We start from the raw sequence: 14,172 nt of genomic DNA on the forward strand, positions 1-14,172 counted from the left end.
TAACTGAGTCCTTGAAAAAGGAAGAAATTTTAAAGAAGCAGCTCGAGCGTGAACAAGAGGTGATTAAAGCATGGAAAACATCCAGGGATGTCCATGCTCAAATCACCAAAGTTCAAGGAATTGAGTCTTTCTGTGATGAAGACTGGAAAAAGAACAAAGAGAAATTAGAACCCAATTTGGTAGATGGTCTGCTAACAGATGTAGACTCGACGGATGATGAGGACTATCCGTCGGATAACAAAAAGTGTTATCCGTTGAATGATGAAAATCCTCATCCGTCGGCTGTGAGCAAGCCCATTAGCAAAGCCAAACTAATAAAGCTGAATGAGAAGTATGGGTCTATTTCCAAGAACTTTGTTTCATGAGAGTCAAGTCAAGTTAAGAAACGGAAAAAGGCTAATGTTGGTCACATGACTGTCAAACAGTTAAGTGACAGACTTGAGAAAATTGAGGTAAAAACAGAGACTAAAAGGAAAAATAATAGGAATGGTAAAGTAGGGATTAACAAACACAATAACTACACACCTGATAATATGCTCCTAGAAAAATCTGTGTCAAGTGTGGTAGTGTAAATCATTTGTCTGTTAATTGCAAATCTGCCATGCCTACTCCCATGTCTGTTCAGTCTCAATTTCTTAACATGAATGCCATGCCTCCCATGCCTATTAATGCTATGCCTACACAGAACATGAATGCACAGTTTTCTAATATGCCATTTGCACCTAATCCATATTATGATGCATATAGTATGCCTCAAATGCCATTTAGCATGCCTTACTGGAATAACATGTTTACACCAAGCATGCCATTTCCTGTTAGCCATAATATGCATGATAATTCTGTTGCATTGAATGGTTTCAAAGGTCCAACCCAAATGACTAAGGAAGAATCTGAAATTCCTAAGTCAAATGAGATAAGACCTAAGAAACAGAAGAAGAAAGCTAACAAGGCAGGACCCAAGGAAACTTGGGTACCAAAATCAACTTGATTTGATTTTGATGTGTGCAGGGAAACAGAAGGAATCTTTGGTACATGGATAGTGGTTGTTCAAGACACATGACTGGTGATTCTACCCTGCTCACAGAGCTTAAGGAAAGAGTTGGCCCAAGTATTACTTTTGGAGATGACAGCAAGGGTTATACTGTGGGATATGGCTTGATTTCAAAGGACAATGTCATCATTGAGGAGGTTGTCTTAGTGGATGGTCTCAAACATAATCTGTTGAGTATTAGCCAGCTTTGTGACAAAGGAAATTCAGTAACCTTCAACAAAGAAGCCTGTGTTGTGACAAATAATCAAAGCAACAAAGTGGTTCTCACTGGTGTGAAAAGAGGAAATGTATATCTAGCTGATTTCAACACATCCAAAGCAGAATCTGTAACTTGCCTTCTCAGCAAAGCAAGTCAGGATGAAAGTTGGCTATGGCACAAGAAGCTATCCAATTTAAACTTCATGACCATGAATGAGCTGGTAAAGAAAGAACTAGTAAGAGGCATTCCTCTAGTGGAGTTTACAAAGGATGGACTGTGTGATGCCTGCCAAAAAGGGAAGCAGATTAAAGCATCATTCAGGAAGAAACTTGATTCAGCAATTGAAGAGCCTTTGCAACTGCTTCACATGGATTTGTTTGGACCAGTCAATGTATTGTCAATCTCAAGGAAAAGATTTTGCCTAGTAATTATAGATGATTTCTCAAAGTTCTCTTGGACACATTTTCTAAAGTCTAAATATGAGGCTAGTGAAATCATCATAAATCACATAAGGCAACTCAACAATTATCCTGATTTTAAAGTTAGAAGAATCAGGAGTGACAATGGAACTGAGTTCAAGAATTCTGTCATGAGAGCATTTTGTGAAGAAAATGGGATTCTGCATGAGGTTTCAGCAGTAAGAACTCCACAACAGAATGGAGTAGTGGAAAGGAAGAACATATCACTTATTGAAGCTGCAAGGACAATGCTTGAAGAATCTAAACTACCAACATATTTTTGGGATGAAGCTGTAAATACTGCATGCTACACTCAGAACATTTCTCTGATTAATCAAGCAAGATGCATGACTCCCTATCAATTGTTCAAGAACAAGAAGCTAACTCTAAACTTTCTTCATGTCTTTGGCTACAAATGCTATATCCTGAGAAATCAAACTAATCAAAATGGGAAGTTTGATGCTAAAGCAGATGAAGGAATTTTTGTTGGATATGCTGTTGGTAAAGCATATAGAGTCTACAATCTAAGAAACAACATTGTTGTGGAATCTATACATGTTGTGTTTGATGATAAAAAGATTGAAGGACTGATAGATGGAGATTACCATGAGAGCCTCAAATTCGATAATGTGGAGATGGTTAGTGATGACAGTGATGATGAGAGTGATCAAGAAACAGTGTCTAAGGATAATGCAGACAAATCTACCACCATTGAAGCACAAAACTCAACATCCGTCGAGTTGCATAATGCTTCATTCGTCGGAAGGCAATCTGTGTTATCCGTCGGAAAACAACCTGCCTCATCCGTCGGTACTCAAAATTCACCATCCGTCGGGTTATCAAAAGGAGCAGGAGGTCAAGACAGATCACCTATAGAAAATTCCCCTTTCTCAAATCAAAGATCCACAAACTCAAGGGGAGTTTCTAGCAATCAAAACTCAATCACACATCAAGACAATCATGAGGTCTCTTCATCTAGAGCTAATCTACCTCAACAAAGGAAATGGATAAAAGATCACCCATTTGAGCTTATCATTGGTGATGTTTATTCTTGAGTTCAAACAAGAAGAGCAACTCAGGAAGAATGTCTCTACAGCAACTTTGTATCAAAGGAAGAACCAAAGAAGGTAGAAGAAGCTTTGTTAGATCCTGATTGGATTTTAGCTATGCGGGAGGAGCTAAACCAATTTGAAAGGAATAATGTATGGAAGCTGGTACCCAAGCCTAAAGAAAAGAATCCAATAGACACCAAGTGGGTATTCAGAAACAAGATGGATGAAAATGGCATCATAATCAGGAATAAAGCTAGATTGGTTGCTAAGGGTTATTGTTAGCAAGAAGGAATAGATTTTGATGAAACTTTTGCTCCTGTTGCAAGACTTGAAGCCATCGGAATCTTCTTAGCCTATGCAGCCCATGCCAATTTCAAGGTCTATCAAATGGATGTCAAAAGTGCCTTTATAAATGGAGATTTGGAGGAAGAAGTGTATGTTAGTCAACCTCCTGGTTTTGAAGATCCAAATTTTCCAGAATATGTCTATTATCTTCTGAAAGCACTTTATGGACCGAAGCAAGCACCTAGAGCCTGGTATGACACTTTATCAAAGTTCCTTTTGGAAAATCATTTCACAAGAGGTACTGTAGAAAAAACTTTATTTTTCAGAAATGTTAATGGCTCTAGTATACTTGTTCAAATTTATGTAGATGATATTATTTTTGGCTCTACAGATGAGAAACTTTGCAAAAAGTTTGCCAAATTGATGCAAAGTAAGTATGAAATGAGTATGATGGGAGAACTAACTTACTTTCTTGGTTTGCAAGTTAAGCAAGTTAGTGATGGAATATTCATTAGTCAAACTAAATATATTTTTGATCTTTTAAAGAAGTTTGATCTAATGGATTGCACATCTGCAAAAACTCCCATGGCCACTGCAACTAAGCTTGAACTAAACACTACTAAAAAGTCTGTGGATATTTCAAGTTATAGAGGTATGGTTGGCTCACTTCTGTACTTAACAGCTAGTAGGCCAGATATAATGTTTGCTACATGTTTATGTGCTAGATTTCAGGCTGATCTTAGAGAATCTCACTTGATAGCTATTAAGAGAATTTTCAGATATCTCAAGGGAACACCAAAACTTGGCATTTGGTACCCTAGAGATTCTGGTTTTGATCTAACTGGTTATTCAGATGCAGATTATGCAGGTTGTAGAATTGATAGAAAGAGCACAACATGAACTTGTCAATTTCTAGGAAACAAGCTTGTGTCCTGGTTCAGTAAAAAGCAAAATTTAGTTTATACTTCTACAGATGAAAAATCAATTGCTAGACTATGGTTTGCAAGTTGAGAGGATTCCTATTTTCTGTGATAACACAAGTGCAATTGCCATCACTGAAAATCCAGTGCAACATTCAAGGACAAAGCACATAGACATCAAGTACCATTTCATTAGGGAACATGTGATGAATGGTACTGTGGAATTACATTTTGTTCCAAGTGAAAAACAACTTGCAGATATCTTTACCAAGCCACTGGATGAATCCACCTTTTCAAGGCTGGTAAGTGAGTTAGGTATGCTTAATTACTCTTAAATTTATCTGAGTTATTTTGCAAGTTGTAATGTAGCCAGAAATTTAGTTAATTTTTAAGTCTTGGATGAAATTTTGGCTAAGTCAAAATTTGCATCTCGACGGATGACCCTTATCCATCGAGTTTAGTCATCCGTCGATATACTACTTGCTAATAAAAGTCAATTATTTTTCTGGAATACTTTATGTCTCGACGGATATCAGTTTATCCTCATCCGTCGAATTGTCTAAATATCAGCCGTTAATTCCCTGAACATTATCCATCGAGTATACTTACAGTTTGTAAGCATTACACGACGGATAATGGGTGGAATTTTTACAGTTTACTTTTAAACGACTATTTTAGGAAATTTCTATGGGTTAATTTACTTTACTTTATTATTTTTATCAGTTATTTTTTAGATAGTATAAAAGCTTATTTCATAGTAATTGTTTTCTTTTATCATTTTCAAATTCAACTGCTTTTATTTCATTCTCTCTCAAGCAAATATTCTCCTTCTCTTCAAAGCTTTCATTCTCTAACAATGGCACATGTAGTAAAGATTATGTCTCAAACTGGGTTCATTTATGAGAAGAACAACTTCACTGCTTTGGTCAATAAGGGTATTCAGCAATCAGAGGACTATCACAAGATGATGGACTTTGTGAAGAATTTCAAGCTAAATTACGCCATGCTGGAGTCACCCACAATCTTCTGTGAAGTTGTTGAAGAGATGTGGACCACTGCTATCTACAACTCTGCTGACAAGACCATCACTCTAACCATCAAAGGTAATGAGTTATGTATCAATAGTGATGTAATAAAAGCATGTTTCAAAATTCCTGATAATAATGTGACTTCACCACACAATGACACTGATATTATCAATATGCTTAATTCCATGCATTATGCACTTCCTACCACTAAATTAAGTGATATTAGGAGATTGGGTCTTATGAAGAAGTGGAGTTTCTTGTGTGACGTGATTACTAAAGTTTTCTCTGGAAAAGTCAGTAATTTTCATTCAGTGAATATTTCCATGCTTAACATGCTAGTTACAGATAAATTTTATAATTTCAGTGACCTTGTCTTGTTTGGGTTAGGTTTTAAACTAGGTGAGTTAGCTAAAAGAGGAAAGAATGTGTATTATGCTAGATTTTTCATGTTATTGGCTAACCATCTATGTCAAGTGATTGTGCTTGAGAACCCAAACAACAAACTGGCTTGTTGGGTTCAAGAGATAAGACTCATTGCAGATTTGAACAGAGCCAACCGTCACAGGGATGTGCCAATGTTCTATTTTCCTGTAAGGCAGGCACCTCAGGTAAGTGAGGTAAGTTCATCCATCCCTACAACTATTCCAACCTCCACTATTTCTTTGACTTCAGGAGTAGCTATGGCAACTGTGCCAATGACCAAACAGTTGCCTACCAAAGCCTCCAAACGTTCTACAATTTCCAAATCTAAATCAAAGAAAACCCCCTCTGGCATCTCTCAAAAGATGCCAGTTGAAAATCCACAAAAGCAAAAGAGGGGAGTGTGAAGGAGGGAAAGTCAGGTGAGGGAAGGGGTGAACATCAAAGAAACCCCAAGAATAAGGTTGGAGAGTTGAGTGAATCCCAGCCTAGCCACACTGCAGTTTCCCAACAAACTGCAGTGCTTAAAAAAGATAAAAGCTCATTTCTAGCTGCATCCTCCCAAAAGGATGCAGTTATTGAACAAAGCTCTCAGCCAAGAGCACAGGCTAAAAGGGCTAGGGACACAAGCTCACCCCAAACTTACACAAGAAAGAAGAAATCTAAAACCTCTGGGGATGCACAGGGCACACACACAGTGCAAACTGGTGCTAAAGACACAGTCCCTGCACTCTCTCAAATTCAGTTTGATGTGGCTCCAATAAATATGGAGTCACAGCCAAAATATCTATTTATAGAAGCATCTGATAAACCATACTCACCAACAAACTCTCTGGAAGTGGATATGATAAACACTTCAATTCCTGATTCCCCTTCTTTAACTCTGTTGGGGAAGCCAAAATTGAGTGCAAGTGAGCATCATCTTTTAGATGATTTATTGGCTCACTTGCCAATTCTTTCAGATACTATTGTGACATCTGTGCCTCAAATATCTTCAATCAACACAGAGTCAACAATAGTTTCTCTTCCCACCTCATTCATTTCTACTCTCTCGATGGATATTGCTCATCCGTCGAGTAGTGATTGTATCCCGACGGATAAGCTTAACAGCAGTTATCCGTCAGATAGCATTACCACTCACTCGATGGATATCCCTTATCCGTTGAGTATCTCTGCACAACTTCAAACTTCAATAATTTCAAGTGCAGAAGATTTAGTGGTTGTACAGTCACTCTTAGGACTGAGAGAGGAGAGTGTATTGAGTGAGAGGCTGGGTTGCTCCCAGGCAAAAGGAGAGGAAAAGAGTGAAAATCAGCAATCCATTTATTTAGGATTGGCATAAGTGAGTGAGAGGAGTCCCGCCTTAGTAGGTGAAGGTGAGGGTGTGAGGGTGGGGAGCCAGGGTGAGACCCTGATGCAACAAAAGAGAGATTATGAGAAAAAAGCAGGTACAGAAGTAATAAGGGTGGATACAGCCATTGCTCATGAGTCAATGATTGTGGATGATGCTGAAAAGAAAGACAATTTCAGCAACATTACAAGGCTGTAATTGATAACATTTCCTTGGATGCTGACACTTTTACTCATCCTATGTCAGCCTATCAATTGTTGGCTGCTCAGGGCAATGAGGAGGCAGAAAAGATATTAAATTTGGTGCATACTTCAGAATCTCTAAAAAGGGATAAAGCTGCTGTCAATTTAATGCCTCCTACAGCTGATGAGCCATCTGAGGAATTTGGAGTAAATTCTAATGATGATAACTCTATTTCATTTGATGGAAGCATGAACTTAGGGGGAGATGAAGGCCCAAGTTCTATTCCAGATTTACTTGAATGGGCCTTGACAAAGGAGTCCATACCAGGACAATTTGGTGTATCCTTGGTCAAACAAATCATGTCTATCCAAAAGGCCATTCAAAAGAGCTCAAATGCTGGTACCAAGGCTATTCTTCAAGCTCACCTAGATTCTCTGCATCTCATAAAGATACAGCAATTAAGATAGAATCTGAGTGTAGATGAAATCAGAAAGGATATATCTGACTTGAAGACCTACAATTCTGAGAAGCTGGATTCGGTCATGCCATATGGTACCATGCAGGATCTATTACTGAGACTGAGGAGAGAATCAGATTCTGAAAAGAAGCTGGCCAAGCTGGAAGATAGAGTTCAAGTTATTGAGAATTCTGTGGCCCTCCTTCTTCAAAATCAACAGTCTCAGACAAGTCTTCTCATGCAACTGGCTAAAGCACAAGGCCTAACTCCTCAACTTGATGATAACAAAAAGGGGGAGAGAGAACCAAGTAAGGGGGAGAAAGGACCAAGTGAGGGGGAGAAACTTCAAGTACAAATCAGCAAAGTAATTGTACCTTCAATTACTGTCTCCAAGCCACCAGTTGCAGATGGTATAGATCTAATTAAAGTAGCAGCAGCAAACTTGAAAGTTCCTGAGAAAGGAAAGTTGAGTTTGATCAACTGGGAGAAAATTGATGAGGAGATACAGAAAAAGTTTGAACTTGTCAAGGAGCCAGTTAAGTCAGCCATCCATCACTCTCAAGTCAAGCAAATCAGTGTGAATGAGATGAGCATGAATTATCTGGAAAGAGGACAATCTTCCTGCATCAAGTCTATAAAATCTGAAATAATTCTTAAACCAAGGGCAAACTATCCAAAATCATCTTTGAAGAACCCCTTGGACATTGTGTATGAGACACTCAAGCCTGATGAGAAGAAGCTTCTGTCAAGATCAATTGTCTTCTATAAAGATCCAGCTGATTCAGCTTCAAAAAGGAGAATTGCTAAGATATTCAGAAATGGAAAGGAAATTTGTGTGGTAGCTGGACATCCATAATTTGCTCAAGCAAAGAGAGAAGAAAAAGCCAGATTAAAGCAGGAAAAGAAGTAAGCTGCTCTAGATGCAAAGAAGACTAAACAAAAGAAAGAGCAGATTGCTATCTTGGCCAAGCTACAGGCTGTGAATTCATCTCAACAAATTCCCTCTCAACCATCTGAAGCTGCTGAATCAAGGAAGAAAATTGAAGAACATAAGAAATCCCCAAGGAAGAAAGAATTGGCTAGAAGAACAAAAAGGAAACTGGATATTGTTGACAAGGAATTGGAAGATCAATTTCCTAATGTACCCACACCAGCTACAACTCAAGCATCAAAGCCCTCTGTGGTATTTGAAGATATAAAGGTGGTGGATCCCTACAGGAATATTCATGGTGAACCTATTGTGCCCAAGGATGAGCAAATAGAGTGGGATAACATACCAATTCCTGACTTCAGTTTACCAATTCTTAGCAAGCCAAAAAGGACAAAGTCAAGGGCAGTCAAGAAAGTGAAGCTGTCACCTCTCAAATCCAAATCAGTAGTTAAAGCTCAACCCAAAGTCAACAAGGGAGACTACTTGTACTTGTGTGACATTAAAGAATTTTCAGATCTAAACCTCTATCTAGATAAACTAGATGAAGTGAGGGGAATTGATGCATACAGAAACTTACCTGAAAGGTTAGTGTTCAAGTACAAAGGAGGAAAGGAGATTGTGTGTCCACTTCACAGGATTCTTCAAGAGAGCCAAGCTGTACTGATTAAAGTTTATTCATCTTTCAAGAAGAACTTTGGGTTCAATGTCACTGCAAGAAGACTAGTATTGAAGAAGATTGAAGAACTAAGGAGAATTAGAGCTAAAGATGCACTCTCAAAGACTCTAATCATCCCATACACAGGGAGAAGAGTGCATCTAAGGCCCTACTGGCTGATGGAGTTCATAGATGATAAAGGTGTGAGAAGATTCTTCAGGTTAGAAGATGAATTGAGTATCTCTAGCAATGAGACTCTCTTGGAAATGCAAGAAAAGCTAGATCTCTCAGAATTTGATGAACTGGAATTCCATAGGCAGCTCCAAAATCAGATTGATGAAAACAACAGGAAGCTTGGAAGAAGATCCAAACCTTCAAGAAACTAGAAAAATCTGCTCAGGCTAGAGGAGCATCTTGAAATGACTATGAGCCAAACTTTGTACGTTTTGATTATTTGAAGCACTTTCAGTATTATCTACTTGTCTTTAAAGCTGTATGTTTAGGATGTTTTGTTATCATCAAGTGTCTCTTAATTTATGCCTACAATTCCAGTAGACATAAATTGGGGGAGATTGTTGTGCATATGTTGTGTACTTGATGATTTCATAAACAAAACATCTAAGTAGATTTTACTTAGTGAAATAATATAATACTCGACGGATAAGAATTATAGTCCCGACGGATAACTCATTATAGTCCCGACAGATGTTGACTTATTATCCATCGAGTGAGTAGCTTATGTAATAATGAGTCTGTAGCACAGTTCTGTATACATCTTTGTATAGATTCTGTAGTAGCCTATAAATCATGTTGACTTTAACTAGATATGCAGAATAGGTTGATTAATTGTATATAAATGATGTCTTGTAATTCTGCATAAGTGAAATGAAGTCAAGTGCCAAAATAGCTACCTACGGATGATTAACAAAGCCATCGACGGATGATCAAATGACTATCAATGGATGTTTAATATAGCAGTCGACGGATGATCAATGAAGCCATCAACGGATGTTCAGAAAGTCGATGGATGATGATATATCCAACGGATGTTCATAAAGTCCAACGGATGATCATATAAAGAATTCAAACAGCAGTTGAACAGTGAAAGCTAAGCACAGCCGTCGAGATGTATACAAATCTACTGTGGAAGCCCATTAACTGGGTAATAAAGGACGAAAAGTAGCAAAGCTTAAGACTGATAGTTTTTATATTTATTCAGTCTTTTTGACTTTGTAATCTTGGTAATATATAAACCAAGAACTTAGCAAATGGAAACAAGTGAGCTGAGATAAAAAAATAGAGAAATCTTTGTAAGCAGAATCTTTAGCATTTCCCTGTATTCTCAGTAGTTCAATTTGTAAGTAGCTGTGAGTATTCTTGCACACAGAGTTCTCTCGATATATAATATATATCTCTGGTGGAATTGTTTAAATCCACCAGAAAGTTTTTAAAGACTCTTGTTTTTAATTACTTATGTTTTGATTCAATTAAGTTTCTATTCCGCATTGTGCTAATCAAAACACTTATATCTATATTCGAGTTGAACATTTTTATTTCGAGAAAAAAGTTCAAGAATTCCATTCAACCCCCTTCTGTAATTCTTGCTATATTGTTAAGGGACTAACAAATCCTTTCAATGTCTTCACAGTTTCCCACCAATAGGTGGCTTCATTCTTCAAATAATAGCTTGCAAACTCAACCTTTTGTTCTTCCTTCACTTTCACCAAGGTAAATGACTTCAGTAGCCCATCCCATAAGTGCATCAGGGCCTCGGCCAGGTAGTGTAGCTCCATATAGCCTAGCCTCAAGAATTCTCACACCACGATCAACATCTGTAGTCCTAATGATATGCTGCAACGCTCGGATCTGGGCCAACAAGGAATCACGTTCCAATAAAAGAGCCTCATACCGGTAATAAGGAATTGGATGCAATGTAGACTGGAATGGGGCACTCGCAACTGAATGCCCAGTGGAATCTGAATCAGCTGGTGGGGGTCCTCTGATAGGTGGCCTCATGCCTGGGGGTGGAATAGCCTGCAGTGGTATGGGCAGCAAAACAGGTGGAGGTAGAATAGCCAATACTGGTGGAACAACAGGACGTGGATCTGAAGATGGTACTCTGATAACTGGCATTTTATACCACTTAGAACGTCTTATAATAGCTTGAGTTGATGTCTTGAAATCAAGTATTTTGTGTATTTGATGCGTTTTTCTAGTGTTTGTTCATTTCAGGGTATTACTTGCATTTATGGAGAGATTTCATCAAGAATAAGCCTTAGGGGCGTAAAAAAAGATACTAATTTTTAGACTCCTAATTCTGTTGAGCTTCCGACTTCTGAGATAGCTGGGTTTTGTGGGACTTCTATATAAGTATTTTTCAGAGACATTTCACGTGTGTTGAATCATAGTATCAATCGAGGAGCGAGGAGATAAGGAAGAAGACCGTTTTAGCACACCGCAACGAAGAGGAAGCATAGTTTCTTGTGATTCTTTATTTCGTTGTAACAGTGGATGCTACTTTTCTTTACTTTCAACCTATTTACTCTTGTGACGTACTCTGATTTAATATAAGTAGTTTATTTAGTTATTCCCGTGTATTATTATCATGTTTTCATATGAACCCATGGTGATGATGAGTTCAATCATGGGCTAATCGTGATCATGGGGTCGTAACGGATTTACTATGGAATTTTTTAGTTAGTTGTTTAATACCTTAGTGTGTGATGATTGTATGATATCTAGTATAGGTTGTGCTTATTCGTCTTATGTGCGTCGCGAACATATAAGATATGGTGTTAATATCTTGTGAAGCGATAGTGGATCTTGAGGTTTAGAACTTGCCATGCTAGCATAGGTTCATGTATGTGTATGCATGATTAGTGGGTAACTCTAACCGTTTTACTTGCCCTATGTAATCATAAGGAATAACTTGTGCTTAAATCGTTATGTTGTCAAATTCTGTAGACATATAGGGTCTCAACATAATTGATGCCTATTCAACTTCTATCTTAATTGTGGAAGTTTGGTAGAATGGTTTTAGTACAACGAAAGTTGGCTATTATCAGTTTCGTGTTGTTCGATTAATATCATCACTGTTACATGCTAAGGGTAATAATAATAGCTTTTGAAGGAAGTAGTAATGAAGTTGTGATCTCATGTGTGTTTAATATTGTTAATTCAAGTATCAATTAAGTGTTTAATTCTCGTAGTTAATTGTAGTTAATAATTAGTTAATCAAATCTAAGTGTTATTGTCTTGACATTGAGAAGTAATTATACATTGGTGAGTAAGTGTAATTGAACATAATTAGTCTGAGTCTCTATGGGAACAAACTAGAAAGTATTCTATATTACTTGCAAACGCGTATACTTGCGTGTATTATTAGCGTGTGTTTTCTGCCTAACAAGTTTTTGGCGCCGCTGCCGGGGACTCGACGTATTTGTTTAGTTTATGTACTTACCATGAGTGGTCATTAGGACTCATTGATTAAGACTTGTTACTTATTGTTTCCGGTTGTGTTTCAGGTACTTTAGCGAGCATTTATGCAAACACGTTCTCGTACTCGCAAGAGGACTTTTGATACGGATGAGGAGATAGACGAAGTTCTTGGTATTCCGGAGAAGATAGATTTTGAAGATTCGGATACAGAGAGTGAGCAGAAAGAACCAGTAATTGATGACATTCAGTCAAGCATCCTTCATCGGGCAGATCCAGCTCTTATGGACTTTTCTCGGCCTAAAATTGATGACATTCAGTCAAGCATCCTTCATCCGACTATTCAGGCTAACACTTTTGAAATCAACCCGGGCACTATTCAGATGGTGCAGAATTTTGTTTCTTTTGGAGGTGCTGCTACTGAAGACCCCAACATGCACAACATGAATTTTGTCAAGATCTGTAGTACTTTCAAATATAATGGTGTGACTGATGAGGCTATCAAGTTGAGGCTTTTCCCATTCTCGCTGAGGGATAAAGCTAAGGACTAGTTACATTCTGAACCAGCTGGGTCCATCACTACTTGGCAAGATCTTACGCAAAAGTTTCTGGTAAAGTTATATCCAATGGCGAAAATTGTGGCTATGAGGAGTGGTCTTACTCAGTTTGCGCAGCAGCCTACAGAATCCATGTACGAAGCTTGGGAGCGCTACAAGGAGATGTTGAGAAAGTGTCCACATCATGGTATGACTGATTGGATGGTGATCACTGGTTTCTATAATGGTTTGGGGGCCCAATCTCGGCCCATGCTCGATGCAGCAGTTGGAGGCACCTTGTGGGCCAAAAGCTATACTGAGGCTTATAATCTTATTGAGACTATGGCTGCAAATGAGCATCAAAACCCAACTCAAAGGATGATGCCTGGGAAGGTAGCAGGTATTCCGGAAGTTGATGCAGCTACAACTATTACAGCGCAGCTCCAAGCACTGTCTATGAAGGTCGATTCTTTATCCACCTATGGAGTCAATCAGATAGCTATGGTCTGTGAACTTTGTGCAGGTTCTCATGCTACTGATCAGTGTTCTCTTGTTAATGAATCTGTTTAGTATGTGAACAATTATCAGCGACCGCAGCAGCTTATGTCAGCTACTTATCATCCTAACAACAGAAATCATCTAAATTTCAGCTTGAGTAATAATCAGAATGCTATTCAGCAACCATATCAGCAAGGCGTAAGTAAATAGTTTAATCCACCTGGATTCCAGCAACCACAACATTATGCTCAAAGGCAATCACATCCTCAACAAGGAGGTGATGCTCCACCTTCTAGTGCTGATTTTGTGGAACTTAAGCTGTTGTGCAAAAGTCAGGCTGTTTCTATCAAGACCTTGGAAAATCAAATCAGTAAAATAGCCAATGCAGTGCTCAGTCATCAACCTGGCACACTTCTCAGTGATACTGAAGTGACAGGTAGGAAGGAAGCTAAGGAGAGTCAAAGTTATTACCTTAAGGTCTGGAAAAGTTGTTGATGCTGAAAAAGCAAAAGACGGGGAAACTGAAGTTGGTGATGAAGAAGCTAAGCAAAAGGAGAAAGCGGCGGAACCAAGGAAGACTATTGTTGAACACACTCTGCATGGGGGTAATACAGGGAAGAAACAGCTCTATCATCCACCACATTTCCCTAAGAGATTGCAACAACAAAAGCTGGATAAGCAGTTCGGTAAGTCTCTGGCGGTGTTCAAGAAAT

The 14,172-nt window shown here is 38.4% G+C and overlaps 1 non-coding gene across 1 annotated transcript; it reads right to left on the reverse strand.

Annotated features, from left to right (window-relative positions):
• Positions 1-13,066: 13,066 nt before the first annotated feature.
• On the reverse strand, positions 13,067-13,173 carry LOC141715777 (small nucleolar RNA R71). Its single transcript, XR_012572527.1, has one exon. It is a non-coding gene; the product is annotated as a small nucleolar RNA R71 (small nucleolar RNA).
• Between the last annotated feature and the right edge of the window lie 999 nt (positions 13,174-14,172).

The sequence above is a fragment of the Apium graveolens genome, chromosome 3 (assembly GCF_009905375.1).
Source record: "Apium graveolens cultivar Ventura chromosome 3, ASM990537v1, whole genome shotgun sequence".
NCBI lineage: Eukaryota > Viridiplantae > Streptophyta > Magnoliopsida > Apiales > Apiaceae > Apium > Apium graveolens.